The 16,388-nt window shown below is 38.3% G+C and overlaps 1 protein-coding gene across 6 annotated transcripts in view; it reads right to left on the bottom strand.

Annotated features, from left to right (window-relative positions):
* The window catches only part of LRRC4C (leucine rich repeat containing 4C), a 424,916-nt gene that overhangs the window by 21,068 nt on the left and 387,460 nt on the right, over positions 1-16,388 (bottom strand). For 4 of the 6 annotated variants that reach the window (XM_060176576.1, XM_060176577.1, XM_060176575.1 and 1 more), the window contains one exon: positions 4,248-4,299. The exons of the other annotated variants lie outside the window; for them this stretch is intronic. The gene's annotated coding sequence lies outside the window, so the exon portion shown is untranslated. The remainder of the gene's footprint in view (positions 1-4,247; positions 4,300-16,388) is intronic. 6 annotated transcript variants of the gene reach the window in all.

Raw genomic sequence — 16,388 nt, 5'->3', positions numbered from 1 at the left:
TATTCCCAGCGAAGCATTAACAGACTAAAGAAGCCTATGCATACCCCTACTTTAACTACTGCCTAACTACATGTTCCTTGGCTTTAATAGCAAAAAAATATTAGGCACTTCTCCACATAATTATATTTTTTCTTTAAGGATTCATTTTGGAAAGAATAATACACAAGGATGACAGATTCTGATATGGCTATTATAGATAGTGGCTGATGCTAATAATAGTCACACTTTCTATACCACTGTGCTAACTGAAGTCAGAATATGTGAGTTTACTGTGCAAAAGAAATACAGAAAAGATAGTTTAGTAAAAATAGGGGGCTGGGAAGTGGTGCAGTGGGTTAAACACACATGGTGCGAAGCTGAAGGACCATCATAAGGATCTTGGTTCAAGCCCCCGGCTCCCCACCTGCAGAGGGGTTGCTTCACAAGCAGTGAAGCAGATCTGCAGATGTCTATTTTTCTCTCCCCCCTCTGTCTTACCATCCTCTCTCCATTTTTCTCTGTTTTATCCAACAACAACAGCTGCAATAACTACAACAATAATAATAACAAGGATAAACAACAAGGGCAACAGAAGGGAAAATATAGCCTTCAGGAGCAGTGGATTCGTAGTGCAGGCACTGGGTCCCAGGGATAAGTCTAGAGACAAAAAAAAAAGTAACAAAAGATAAAATATATATATATAAAAAAAAGGTAAAATATACAAAATGGTGGGGAATTGTGATATGTCATTCCAGATTTCCTAGTTCCACTACAAGTGCTACACTTATAGTACTACTATTCTTCTATGTCTGATTACATGGCTAATGGGATTATTTAGTTTTGACTAAACAAATACTTAAAAACTAGAGAAGGGACTTAAATGGGTTCTTTCACAAAAGAATACTGAGTGGATATCCTAGGACTGAGGCAAGTATAAGCACACTACAAATAAAATAATGGTACTAATATTTAGCTCAGTAGAAATTCTTTTAAGCCACACCACCACTACATTGTAAAGAACTGTTCATTCTGATCATGCAGTTCATCCCTGTATATGCATGTGGGCTTGATCACACACACATGTCTGTGTTAACACTCACTTTCTCCAGCAACTATGTTTTATAACACTCTTTCCCTACCTACCTAACTTCTCCTGATTCACTAGGGGCCAACCAACATACCTTTTTTTTTTTTTTTTTTTCAAATTTTCCCACTCCTGTTCCAGCAAGCAACACAAAACTATAGTGTACAAAAACAATGCTTTGACATTGAGAATTGTATTTTTGCATTTTTGGATCCTCAGAGAAAGAGCTATAAGCAAATATTTGAGAGATAGATTTTGCACAACCACCACCATACTTCCTTTCCTCCTGCCCTGCCAAAAAGAAATTCTCTTCCTCTCACTATTTATTAGAATTTATAACTCAGAAATAAGCTTGCATACCTATGAACATCTAATTTTTGACAAGAAGGCCAAATATACTTTAAAAAGAAGAGTCCCTTCAACAAGTAGTATTGGGAAATTAGGTAGACTACACTGAAGAATGAAAATTAATCACCTCATCTCATCATGAACAAAAGTAAACTCCAAATAGGTTTTGAATGTTAAAGTAGACACCATCAAGAAAACAATTTGGCTGAACTCTTTTGGAGCTAAGGTGTCTTCAATGACTTAAGTCCATTCACAGTGGAAAACAAACAAACAAACAAACAAACTAATGGGACTACATCAAATAGAAAAGCTTCCATACTTCAAATGAAATCACCACCCAGATAGCCTCCTTACAGTATGGTTGATTTTTTTTTTTTTATGTCATGCATCAGAAAAAGTAAGTAATCAAAATGTATAAGCTCACTAAACTCAGAAAAAATATAAATAAATAAATAAACATCCCCATACAAAAATTGAGAAGAGGATATGGGCAGAATATTTAGCATAGAAGAGATGCAAAGGACCAACATATGACAAAATTGATTCAAGTCACTGATTAGCAAAGAAGTGCAGAGAAAGACAACTATGAAATTCCAGTGTGGCAGTATGTTTGTGGGGTTAAGGCAAGGTAAACAAAAGAACTCACAAAATAGCCAGCACACGTTGGGTTTTGAGTACATAGAATGCATTCTTCTTTCCTGAACAACCTCTTGCTTTCTCTCAGCATATGATTAACACAGACATGTTATACTTCATTTAAAAGATGAAAATTAGGATGGAGGGAAAACATTGTTGTGTACTGACTAAAATAAAGAGAAGTTGTCACCAAGGAAGGAATGTTGACAGTGATATGTGGACTGCAATCTTGCAACAGGCAGCCAGCATTTGCTCCTTTAGCAACCTTCACTTTCAATCCTTTTGTTTTTGAAGAAAAACATTTCCAGCTAATAACACAATTACACTTAAGTATCAGAGCTCATTTTAGTATTATTGCATTTGTTAAGTCTAACTGAGTCCAAATTACTTCCTCATTGCTAGTAAGAAAAGGAGAGGAGGAAAAGAAGGAAAGGAGGATTGAAGGGGAGAAAAACATACCTGAGTCAAAGGCAGACAAGGAGACATATACACAGAATGACAGAAAGAAAAACAGAGAGATATCAGTGCTACACATTGCCTCAAGTCCAATAAATGTCAGTTAAACTTGCTGCCCACGGTTTCTATGGAAACCCCTTAAGTTAAGAGTGGAACACAGACATTTTCTTTGGGGCACTGGGGGGGAGGGGGGGCTAACTGCAATTCACAAGCTGGTTATTTAATTATGATGAAACATGAGACTATTATGGACAACACTATTATACTGGCAACATTTAGGATTCAAGGAATAGGTACAGCAAAATAAAATTATTTTTTTAAACAAAATCATTAGTTTCATGTGAAGCGCATGCAAATAAGATGCATCTCGCTTTCATAGGACTTCATATATTATTTCCCACAGGCAATCCCCAAATTAGCCAAATGACATTCGCTAAAAGGGAGTTCTTCAGAGCTCTCATGCCAATTATACCCTCCCATGCCCAGTGAACAAAACCAAGGTCATAGCATATTTTCAATTAAACCCAGGATGGCACCAAAGTGCAGCACAGCTGGAAAAGCAAGCACATTATTACCCTATAGATCATGTGTGAACAATGAATAGGTCTCTGCTCTCTTTCTCTCTCTCTCTCTCTATCTATCTATCTATCTATCTATCTATCTATCTATATATGTACATTTGAATATAAAAATAAAGAAAATAGCTTCAGATTAACTTTTCCCTTCCATAATAAACCACCACTTTCAGGCACTATTCCTGGTAGCCTGAAGAAGAATGATTAGAAGCCATCACTTTTTTTTTTCTTTTGCTTCTCTCTGATAATTGGAAAAGGGTTTGCTTAGCCTTTAATTTGACCAAAGGGAAACATCTGACTGATGCAAGTTATTCATACCTAGCTTTCTTCACTAGGCAAACACACAGCCTCCCACCTACTTTGTGACAAGCAACGGACTGGGCTGTGGGTGGCAAGAAAGAGGATCAAGCCCCAGTCCTCCATTAATTATGGACTTTTTCAAAGGGAATGCATTCATTTTGTTGATAAATATTTATGAGATAGCTGTGCCACACAGGCACTGAACTAAATGACTAAACAGATAAATCCAGGATCCTGCCTTCCAGAGGATTACAATTTAATGGAGACAAAAGACACACATACTCATAAGTCATGGGAAAGGAGTCACCGTTTCTGCCTGCTGTCTTCTAGTCTCCCTGTGGTGGTAGAAATGTCACTGATAGTTGTTGTGTTGTGGCAGAAAGTAAACATGTTTATGTGTACAGTGTTACTGGCTGGTGGAAGGTGCGGCAAGAAGGGAGTTCTAGGAATACATCCATAAGAGAATGACATTTCAGGCTCTGCTCCTGACTCACAGCCACCCTTATAAAATCGTTAGCCCATAAACATAGCTGAAGGAGAAAGCACTCACATGAGATGCAAATCCTAAGGAGAGTCATCTCTAGTGTCAAGCTGGGGACATGAAGGCTGTTTCTAAACTGGTAAACAGACAAAACCATGAGACATTTGCAAATATGACTCAGTAAATATGTCTCTTCTACTATCCTGCAGCCTATCTGTTGAAATTCAGTCATTGTTTGCTGTAACTGGGCTTCCCACAAGTTGTTCATGCTAGCAAAGCCAGTTGTTTCTGTTATTAGGCTTGACAGTGTATAATGAGCTACTTCACATTAGCTGTTGTGGTGTTAAGCATTTTGTGGAAAAGAGATTTAGCATGAATCATCACCCACCTAGTCCTCCATTGTGGTCTCTGTGCTGTAAACAGGCAACGTGCTTGCCAATCTAAAAAAGAAAAGAACAGGAGAAAAAAAAAAAAACACCCATTAGAACAATTCAGCACAATTCTCCATTGGAGGCCACCACCATCACCACAGACAACACTGGTGACAATATTTATTGAATCACCACTGTATTTTAACACTCTTCTGGGCAGAAAGCCAAGGCAGCTATATTAACCACTGGCCATTTTGGACAATGCATTTGATGCCAATAAAACACACACACACACACACACACACACACACACACACACACATTTGGAGGCTGAAGATCTATAGTCTCTACTTGGATCTGATTTATTAGATGCATGACCTTAATCCAGTCACATTTTCTCTCTGATCCAGTGTCCTGAGCAGAAACACTTAGACCAAGTGAGATTTACGTATTTTGAAGGTGCATATAAAATTAACAGATCTCTAATTCTTAAAGATAGTAGGAATTCTAAGAGTTTGATATATACACTAATAGCAAACTTCAATTGGAATTTCCTTTACACATTTGTAAAATAATTGAGATACTATTTTCCAACCAGCCCTTGTTTGACTGCCCCTTCACACCCCAGACTCAGACAGTTAAACTCTCAGATTGAGATTCATATAGTATCTGAAACTAGAAATCAGGTAGTTAGAATTTTGCAAAAAAAACCTAATAAACTGAACACTAATTGCAATATATACATGTCTTTACAAGCTTAGATTTAGACAAGTTGGCTCAAACTGTATAAGGAGGAAATCCTACCAACTGCTAGAGAAAGATCCTTTATCTTTTGGAATCAAAATAACAGGACTAGCACAGATACAGAAATCATCAAGAATTCTACAAAGAGTAGCAATGGAGAAAACAGAAAACAGAAACAGAGGTGTTAAAATTATCAAGAAAAGAGGAGTGAACCCATCCTTGGCTCTAACAATGAGGTGGTAGTAGGTAGTGCAGTCTGATGTGATAAACTTCAAGGACAGGTGTTTAACAATGCTAGGTAGCTTTCTCTGAACAAATAATATTAATGGTTCTTAATCTTAGAAAATGCATTGTTAGTGAATAATAATACTATATGTCAATCAGAAAGATAGTAAATTATTTCAGATATTACCTGTGTATTTTTTCAAACACTAGTTTAGCAAAAATGTTAGACAAAGATTCCCTAATTTTAATGGTTTCCAAGAACCTTTAACTACCCTCCATTAGAACATATAAAATATGAGTTACATGTTGAGTTGTCTGGGGCTTATAATGATAGCAAAGCAACAGATAACAATTAACATATGTAGAGGTGAAAATTTATACAGATTGCTAAATCAAGCAGCTAATTCTTATTCCCAGGTTAGGTTAAACATTAGGAGCACTTAATAAAATAACCAATCCGTTCATACTGAAACACTCCCTGCCTTCACTTTTAGGAAACACTTCTCTCCCTTTTCCTCTGAACTTATTGGTTACTCAGCTCAACTTCCATTGCTAGTTCTGTCTTATATCTGAGACCAGAAAACCTTGGAGTGCACTAGGGCTCCATTAGATAATGTTTTTATCCATATTCACTATTTATGTAATCTCACAGTGACTTTAAGCACCATCTTCAAACTGAAGATTGCCAAACACATACCTACATCTGGCAATGCAGACTTGTACATACAACGGCTTATTCAAGACCTCCACTAGGAGGCATCGAATATCAACTTGTCCAAAATAAACTTCTTAATTCCAATTCAACCTCCAATCTTGACAAATACTTTTTCTAGTAGCTTCTCTAGTCATTTCTTCACTGAATGACAACAGGAAAAGTGCATGCTTTCACCACATGCCAAGGATTATTCTTCTACTAGCTCATGTCAAAGTACCTTTAAACTATTTTCTTTTGCCATCAGGATTATTGCTTGGAATTGGTACCAGTACATTCACTACTCCCAGTCGCTTGCCTTTCTTTCTCTCTTTATCTAACCCTCCTTCAGAAAGAATGGAAGAGAGAAAGAAAAGATAGGAAGGAGAGAGAGCCAGGGAAATAGAATGCCTACAACATTAGTCTACCACTCCTGAAGTTTCCCCCTCTGTAGGTGGGGACCAGGAGTCCCAACAGTGAGCACTTTACTAGGTGAGTTACCACCTGCTTCAGAATCTTTTATCTTTTGTCTCACCCTCACTTGTGCTTATCTTCATGATATATTGCCTGACCTATTGTAATTTTGCATATCAAGAGGCTTGTCACTTCTCACTCACACTGCCAGGCTCTTTTCACAGTGCTAGATGGAATAAAGACTCCTCACCCGACCTGTGCTGGATTAGCATAGTCAATGGCCAAGCCTTTCGCGCTACGAGACAAGTTCTCAAGATCTTCCCGCACAGTCATCACCGCCCAGCTATCATCCACATTGGTCTCCAGCTCCCACTGATTCTGTGCTCAGAGAAACTAAGATGGAACTTTCGGAAAGCAAACTGGTGTCTGTTCAGTGATCTTACCAACAAATCTATTCCTGCAATTCCAATTAACTCTGTCCCCTCTGAAGATTCCTACAGGCACTTCCGCCAAGCCATCTTCAAAGCAGCTTCCCAAGCCATTCCTCGTGGGAGACGTGCTAACTATACGCCTTGTCTTGATGCTGAATGCGAGCAACTACTAAAGCAGTATGATGAGTCGGGCAACCCAGATGTGGCTGACCATCTCATTGCCTCCCTGGATGTAGCACGCCAAGCCCGCTGGCAACAACTCACGGAAAGTCTGAACTTCACCCACTCAAGTAGGAAGGCCTGGAAGCTTCTTCACAGACTGGGTGCCGGTAGCCAACCCCCTCCCGTCTCCCATCCTCCCGTATCTCCAAACTCAGTGGCCAGTCACCTAACTCAAGTTGGACGTGCTAAGATCGACCCAGTCTGGAAAAGAGAAATTTCCCATGAGTGGTCATCCCACTTCCGGTTATCTTGTCCATCTCCAAAACTCTCTCCCTTTACACTGTCTGAACTGGAAGACACTTTGAAGAGGGTTAAACCGGGAACGGCTGCTGGCTATGATAACATCACCCCAGAACTCATTTTTAACCTGGGTCCCGTGGCAAAGAAGTGGCTCGCTTCATTCCTGTCCCACATCTTGGAATCTGAGTCTATGCCCAAAGTTTGGCGTCGTGTGAAGATTATAGTGGTTTTGAAACCAAAGAAAGACCCAACACTAGCCGCCAGCTATAGACCAATTTCTCTCCTCTCCGTGTGTTACAAACTCCTTGAGAGGCTGCTTCTGTCACATATTTCTCCTCTTAACAGAGAAATTCCTATCACCCGCCCAAGCTGGTTTCCGCCCAGGAAGATCTACCTGCGAACAAGCCCTGGCCATCTCAACTTACACTGAAAATGGATTCCAGAAGAATTTAAAGACAGATGCTGTCTTTGTTGATCTCACAGCAGCCTATGACACAGTCTGGCACCGTGGTTTCCTAGTCAAGATCTCAAGATGCCTGCCTCCATGGGTGGCCAACACTATATCGTTTCTTCTCCAAAACAGAAGATTCCGGGTGCATCTGGGTAACAAGTCTAGCAGATGGAGACTTGTCTAAAGTGGCCTCCCCCAGGGCTCTGTTCTAGCTCCTATGCTATTTAATATTTACATCAATGACCTCCCAGAAACTTCTTCAAGGAAGTTCATCTACGCCGATGACATCTGCTGTGCAACTCAGGCATCCAAGTTCGACATCCTCGAGGAAACACTCACGAAAGACATGTCTCTGATATCTGATTACTGTAAAAAATGGCGACTAATCCCTAGCACTGCAAAAACGGTATCATCTGTTTTCCATCTACACCATGCCTTGGCCTCGCGTGAACTTAATGTGCAGCTTGGCGATATGAGAATCCAGCATGAAGCCCAGCCAGTCTATCTTGGCATTACTCTCGATAGCACTCTGTCATTTCACGAACATCTCATAAAAACTGCAGCAAAGATGGGCTTGAGGAATAATATCATTGCAAGACTGGCCAGCTCCTCGTGGGGTGCAAGCGCTTCCACACTACGATCATCATCTCTGGCATTATGCTATTCCACTGCAGAATACTGTGCCTCAGTATGGTTCCATAGCCCCCATGTCCACTTGGTTGATTCCAAATTATATTCCTCCATGAGGATAATTTCTGGAACCACCCGTTCCACCCCGGTTCCATGGCTGCCAGTTCTTAGCGACATCGCCCCGCCAGATATTCGTCGGGATGTGGCATCATCTAAGTTCATTTCCCATGTCTACTCTCGACCGGACCTGCCAATATACGCAGATATATTCACCCACCCTGTCCAACGCTTGACGTCTCATCACCCAATCTGGTCCCCTATGCCTACACTGAACTTCTCTGTTCCAGTCTCTTGGAAACAGAGTTGGCAGTCAGCTGAGGTAAAGAACAAACACCTCATCACAGACCCCTGCAAGCGTCAACCCGGCTTTGACCTAGCACGTTATGATTGGGCCCTCCTCAATCGCTATCGAACAGGCCATGGCCAGTGCGCCGCTATGTTCCATCGCTGGGGAGCCAGAGACGACTCGAACTGCCCCTGCGGCTACAGTCAGACTATGACTCACATAGTCAACGACTGCCACCTCTCCAGATTTAAAGGAGGTCTCGAAACTTTACATCAGGCTCAACCTGATGCTGTTGACTGGCTTACAGAAGAAGGGCAAACGCTAGAAGAAGAAGAACTCACACTGCCAACTTAATTATTTTCTTTCCAGATAACTAGATTATTTCAATAGTGTGATCCATAATTTGTATCCTTACTTCTATTCCTGTTCTCTTTATAGCAAACACAGTAGAGGCATCCTGTCAAAATGGAAGTCTAATCAGACTCATTCTTGTGCTCATTGCCCAATGATTTCTGGTGTCACTCAAAATAATACTAAATTACTTGCCCCCACTACAATGAAGGAAGCTTTATTGCTGCTCTCTCTCTCTCTCTCTCTCTCTCTGTGTGTGTCTCTCCCTGTCTCTATTGAAAAAAGGCAGATTTTATGTGAAGTTTTTGTGTTTTTAAATTAACTTTGGAAATCCAGTAGATAGTCTCATATTTTTATGTTACCTTATTTTCATAATCAACAAATAGGTAGAAACAGATACAATTTTTTCTTTTTATACAGAAAATTTTAAATATAAGGATGTTGAGTAATAGTCAATTAAAAAAATAAAGAAATAAGTATAAACAAGTTAAGTCTTTGCAGAGCTTAGCTTTCAATGCCTACTCTGTGATCTTTTAATATAACCATATGAGTTAGAAGAAAGGTGAAAGAAAGTATATGAGTAGAAGAAAGGTGGAAGAAAGCAGACACACATCTTTCAACAGTTATCTAGAATTATGAGAAATTGTTTTTTTGTGTATGTGTTCTTTTGACACACAACTCATATTTTTTATTTACTTTTTTAATCTTCTTATTTATTTATTTGTTATTGGATAGAGACAGAGAGAAATTGAGAGAGAAGGGGGAGATACAGAAGAAGAGAGACAGAGAGACACCTGCAGACCTGCTTCACTGCCTATGAAGGTGACTCCCCTGCAGATGGGGCTCGAACCCTGATCCTTATTCCAGTCCTTGCACTTTGTGCCATGTGCTCTTAACCTGCTGCGCTACAGCCAGACTCCCACAGCTCATATTTCTATGTGACAACTGAAGTAACTTATTGAGCAGTTATCAGACACTGTGCTAATCATTGAATTGCACTTGCCTTCTAAAGAGATTTTTTTTAATGTAACCATGAGGTTACATATTTGTATTGGAATAAACACTATTTTACATTGTATATACAAGTACAGCCCAGTTTCACTCACAATGCCTGTCTTTTGATTTTTTTTTTGTATCTGAATGGAGAAGATAATCTTGTTAAATATATGAGAACTAGTTGAAAACACACCATGAATGTGAATTACATGGTCATTCAACATGAGTAGAAAGAACCTCAGAACACTGTCATTTACTAGGTCAAAAAGTTGATTTCAATACTTTCAGATGACTCAAACTAACAGTGTCCAAAGAGAGAGAATGGTTTTGGAAATTTCTATATTATAAATAGATTTACTAGAATTATGTAAATCCCTATCATCTTACTTTTATTTTATGTAATCTCTTGTGAGCCAACCAAGGGAAAAAGGATTGATGTTATTATTTCAGAGGAAAGTACTCTAACTTTGAACATTCTATTTGAGGAAGGTCAATTAATGATGAAGCCAGGCTAGGTACACCAGTGCTGAGTTATTAGGGATTATTGTATTGGATACATATAGAAGGGTTTATGAGCACAGAGTAGAAATGTTATCTACTTATACTACCATTGCCTTAAAAACCAAACGGTAAAATCTGATACCCTATGAAAACTGATGGAATCCATGCTCTTTGCTCTATATGAAGTAACTCAAGTATCATTAATTCTCAAGAGACCCATTATGCTTTGCTTCTTTTGTCATTTGACTTGCCTGAATGAAGAATTAACCACTTGTTTCTCATTTTAATCCATGCTATTTTCTTCATTATATCATTGACTATCTTGTGTGAATGAAGACTATGTCCTATTCATCAGTACAGAACCACTGAAAAAATATATGCAACATAAATTTCAAAAATAAAAATGAATGAGGCATCTGGTGTTTAGTCATAGACAAAAGCAAACCTGATATCTTTAACTGCTAGTGGTGCCTAAGTTTAACATTAAATACGAAGGTGTTTCAGAGTAGGAGATAGTATGTACAAAGTGTCCTTAATTGTTAAATAAGTACATCAGGTTGACCTCCTGTTCTAACTGATTGAAATCTCTGGGTGGAATGGACACATGACAGCTGTGTCTGTGTAAATGTGGCATTTATCTTCATGAGTATAGTGATGTAGGATGAATCAGGACTGGCACAGACATGAATGACTTGTCCTATCTTTCTTTACAAGTGAAAATAAACGATACAAAATATCAGCCACCAAGCATCATATATTTTTATTCCACATTTACTCCCACAGACACAACATAGAGCAGACTTTTTCCTCAACCTGACTGTTTTTCATTTTCAAAATACCCAGTTAACAGTAATAGAGAAAGCCTATGAGAAAATCAAGTGGGGATGAAAAATGCTGAATGAATATTTGTGAGATAAGCCATACCTTATGAGAGGATACCTTAACAGAACTCTTATTTGGGAACTATGAAGTGGTTATAAATCTCAATGGAAATTCCATGGGTCTCTAGTTGTTCTCATTAAACTAATATTATAAGAAATTCACAACTTACCAAAGATTGTGTGCTAGACCATTAAGGCCAGAGAGATACCTCACTGGATAACGTGCTTGTCCTGCCATTCATGTGGCCCAAGTTGAACTCTGATGCCATTATGGGACTTGATAAAGCACCATAAGAAGCTCTGGTCTGGGAGTCTGGCGGTAGCACAGTGGGTTAAGTGCACATGGCACGAAGTGCAAGGACCAGTGTAAGGAACCCGGTTTGAGCCTTGGCTCCCCACCTTCAGGGGAATCACTTTACAGGTAGTGAAGCAGGTCCGCAGGTATCTATCTTTCTCTCCCCTTCTCTGTCTTCCACTCCTCTCTCCATTTCTCTCTGTCCTATCCAACAACAAGGACACTAATAATAACTACAACAATAAAACAACAAGGGCAACTGTTGGGAACATGTGTGAGCCTGATAGAGCTTAGGGAGAACCACCCCCATCTTTGGATGGCCTTTTGATATCCATCTTCTCTCTGTCTCACCCTACGGGTTTAACCCCTATGCTTCTCTCAAATACCTTTGTATAATTAAGTTGCTTGTGTTATGGAAAATAACTGTCTTGTATCTCATCAATTCCTGTCATACCAACCCCCTACCTTAGGGGCATGCTGACTGTTAAGAAACCTGTAATTTCTGTCATATTGCAACAATAATTACCTTCATTGCTTTTCTATTTAACTCATGTCCACTTTGCCAATAAACGGACTCTAGGATTCTGGGACTCGAGGACTCAGATTCTAGATTCACGCTAAGAGTCCCCTGGTATCTTTTACTTCGTGTCACCCCTGTCGTGAGCGAGAAAGAACCAGCCCGTTACCTTTCCCCTGGAGGACACCCTGCCGGAGAAGGAGAGAGACACCCCGAAAGGCAACAAAAGGTAATAAATAAATAAATTAAAAAAAAAAAAAAAGAAGCTCTGTGAGATCTGGCTGGGCTAGTGGCTCTTTCTGTGGACTAAGAGACAGACAGACAGAGTTTTCAGGTTCAAAACCTATACTTCCCAGAAGATGGTCATTCACTTCGGTTAAAAAAAAAAAAAAAAAAAAAAAAGAAGCTCTGGTCTTAGTGTCCCTCCTCCTCTCCATCTCCTCTCTCTTATCTTGTGTGTCTCTATTTGAATGAAAAGGCAGTCAGTCAGATATAAAGACATGAAATAAAATAAAGAGTGAATAATAATATTGGCTAGGTTATGGCACAGCTAGTTGAGTATATACCTTAAAATGTTTAAGGATCCAAGTTCAGGCCCCCTGGTCACAATGACAAGTGTTTCCCTTTTGTTCAAGGGGTCAACTTCATGCCCCTAGCATATCTTAGATTTTTCAGATAATCATCTCTATTACTCTGTTTCTTTCCTATGTCTCTGTGACTGTGTGTGGCTAATATATTTTTTCCTCAGTAATCTGTTCACCTAGTGCCTAAATCTTTAAAATAAGGTGGTTACAACCCCCCCCCCCCAATTCTAATGCAGTTCTCTGGGATGTCAAAGCAGAATATAAGTGATAAACCCTGGTATGTCAATATGTTTGCGTTTTTATTAGGTAAAGATGACTAAAAACTCCTATGAAAGTTTCAGCACTTAAATATACAGTTGTCATCAGAGTGGGCCTCCATCCTATACTTAAACCTCTACCAAACTAGTTTCTTCATTGTCTTTTTATTACATAGTCTTTTCTGGATACACAAGGAGATTTGATTAATCAAAATAATAACAACTCTTACAGTTATGACTTTTGAAAGTATAATGATTTCAAGTCAAGTATAACTTATCACCCCTGTTTGACTGAAATTATGACTAAGAACTGAACCTTAAAAAATATTCTGAGTACTTCAATGTAGGTAAAGAAAAGAAAAATGGCATAATCCTATGGTTAGTGAAGTGAAATATTTTGATGAGGGCTACATCTTCAATTTAGCTAGCCATTATATGAGAATATGGCAGGAAACCCATAAGGCACTCTTTATGCTAGCTAAGTTGAAGATTTGGCCCTCATCTATTAGTCATATTTACCTAAATAGGTTAATAGCTAGCACAAGGCAACCCGAGATTCTTGTCATTATTTCTTGCTATTAACCTATTTCTCTATTAGTTGTTCCCACAATGCATTCCAGAGGACTTATACATTATTTTCTGTTAAGTGCCTATCAACCTCATGTTTAAATTAGCTCAGATTTTCAGAATAATTTTAACACCAAAGTCTCAATTTGTCTACAATTGCATTTTAATGAATAAATTAGAGTATGTCAATTGTTCTTTAGTTCCTTAACAACAAAGTAAACTTTAGGATTTGGGAGTTCAGAATTAGCTGTATTTAGATAGCTTTACTAGAGTAAAGTGGAAGTAGACAAACAAAAACATTTGCTGGCACAAAATTTTCTAATCCTCTGACTCTGGATTAGAACATTTGTGCACACAAAAGAATTGTAATGTGATCTATCAAAGTGGCAACTTTATGGAGGCATAGGTAACTAGGTTAATACACATTAGCATGTAGAAAAGTATTGTTAATGTTTATAATGGCATTTGGTTCTCATTTTACATTGGGGTTCACTTACAAAAAGCTGCTACTAACATCATGATACCCTTATCAAATCCATCATACGTTAACAATAGTAAAAGAGATTATGTTAAAAAGATCTTCCCAGTTAGTGAATATTCATTTCTTCATTTTTTACTCATTAACTAAACATTTTACTATCTTTCAGTCACTTAAACCCTGTTGGGCAAGGAATGATTTAGTGTGACTTTGGCTGACAGTGAAGTTGAGGCTTAATCTTTATTATTCTACACAGTAAGCACCTAAAGTCCACACTTGTACATAAAAGGAAAATCACTTTACAAATGTAAATACAATATAGTCATCTTTTTTTTTTTTTCTCTTGCACTCAAAAGTCTAAAATCCTCCTCCCATTGTTGCTGTTTGAAGAATCTGATCAGGACAGAAGATTCAGATGTTAGAGAGAATTTTCAAATTGGAGTTAGAAAAGCCATTCCCCGGTTAATGATCACAGAGCAGCAGGCATTTTGAAGAGTTTATTTGGAGAAAGGAAACGTCTGCAAAAATCAAGTGATTAAGATGTGATACTCAAAGCGAACTCTGAGCGATCTCATTAGCAGAGACTAAGAATAGTCTACAAATGTAATAAGAGGCCTGATACAAGGTCACAAACCTCTCAATTCAGGCCAGCTGTGTGGGACCCATTGAGGAGGAAAACAGGGAACTTCATCTGAACAAATTAGAAAAAGACTTCCCCCCAAATATGAGTTTTATCCAAAGTTCTAATAAAATAATATCTGGAAATATATATAAAATGCTCTACTGCATATTACATACTCATAGTTCTTCACATGTACTTATATAGTAAGTAAGTCTGTTTACTTCACAAGATTCAGTCATTCTCAGTTAATTTGGATACAGACACTACATTCTCACACTCATTACAAGCTTCCCTAAACAAATTATTTTCATATACAGTCAGCAATTTATTTCCTTTCTCTGAAACTACATTATGAATTTATGTTTCTCTGTTTAAATCTATGCTCCCATGTCCAGAAGGATTTAAATTAATGAAGAGGTTATTATAAGATAGATTATTAAATATTCACTATTTCATTTACTAAGCTTAGAATAATACTTAACATATGAAAAATCATTCAAATATGTGCTGTACAAAAATAACTTTTTATGGATTTATAAACACATTAACAACATGTTATCATATAAATAAGATAACAGTGAAATGCAGGGTTTTGACCAAGGAACCAAGACACAATATAAAATACATTCAAAAGGGATACACCTATACAACAGAGGTGGTCATAGGTGGTTCAACAGTTCAGATTTTCTCATACCACAAAGACACAAGTGGGTCAAAATAGATTTGTGAAGAGGATTTCTTTGGAGAAGGTTATACCATGAGTTTCACTCCAGAAAGAGGTAGAGAGTGGCTTTAAGTGCTAACCATTATCTTAGTACATGAAGTCAGTAAGAGGAGATATGTTGTCAGTTGGCTTTGACTTACCAGCATTGACCCCAGTTATAGAAGGATTCCTGTAAATCAAAGACAAAGATGTGATGGCAGAATAGGTAAAGGAAGGTGGTATCAATAACTGACCTGAAAAATCTCAGGGACAAAAAGATGAAATTTTACTCCCATCATGAAAAAGCAAAGTAGTTTTAAAGGCATTATTATTGTTGCCATCTGGGTTACCTCTGGGGTTTTGTATTGGCACTACTGAGTCCACCGCTCTCGTAGTTGATTTTTTCCTTTCTTTTTATTTTTATTAGATAGAAATTGAGAGGGGATGGGGGAGATATAAAGGGTGAGAAAGAGTGACACCTTCAAACCTGCTTCACCACTCCTGAAACATCCCCCTGCAGGTGGGGAATGTGGGCTCAAATCCAGATCCTTACACACAGTAATGTGTGCATTTAACCAACTGTGCCTACCTGCAGACCCCAATATTTTATTTATTTACTAGTTAAAGAGATAGCAAAGAGAGCAAGAGGATGAAATTTTACTCTGGTGCATGTACTCCTGGGGATCAAACTAAGGACTTCATGCTTGAGAATTCAGTGCTTTTTCCACTGAACTAAACTCCTAGATTACTTAAAGATAGTTTAGATTCTGTACAGGATGGCTATCTGAAGAAATATAGCTGATCTGAGGGAAACTTAATGTATTTCTGCACACTAAAGGACTGAGGATGTAGGAAGTGATGTGTGAGAGAAAGAACAACACTCTCAGCATAGAAAAACAAGGGGAAAGAGAAAAAGAATAATGGAGCATCAATGAACAAACATATATATTAAAAATCACACAGAGTCCATTTATATTATCTGGCAAATCTCTTGATATCAGCATCAACTGAA

The sequence above is a fragment of the Erinaceus europaeus genome, chromosome 17, assembly GCF_950295315.1.
Source record: "Erinaceus europaeus chromosome 17, mEriEur2.1, whole genome shotgun sequence".
Taxonomy (NCBI): domain Eukaryota; kingdom Metazoa; phylum Chordata; class Mammalia; order Eulipotyphla; family Erinaceidae; genus Erinaceus; species Erinaceus europaeus.
The sequence above is the reverse complement of the archived record's forward strand: the minus strand, read 5'-3'. Positions and strand labels throughout refer to the sequence as shown.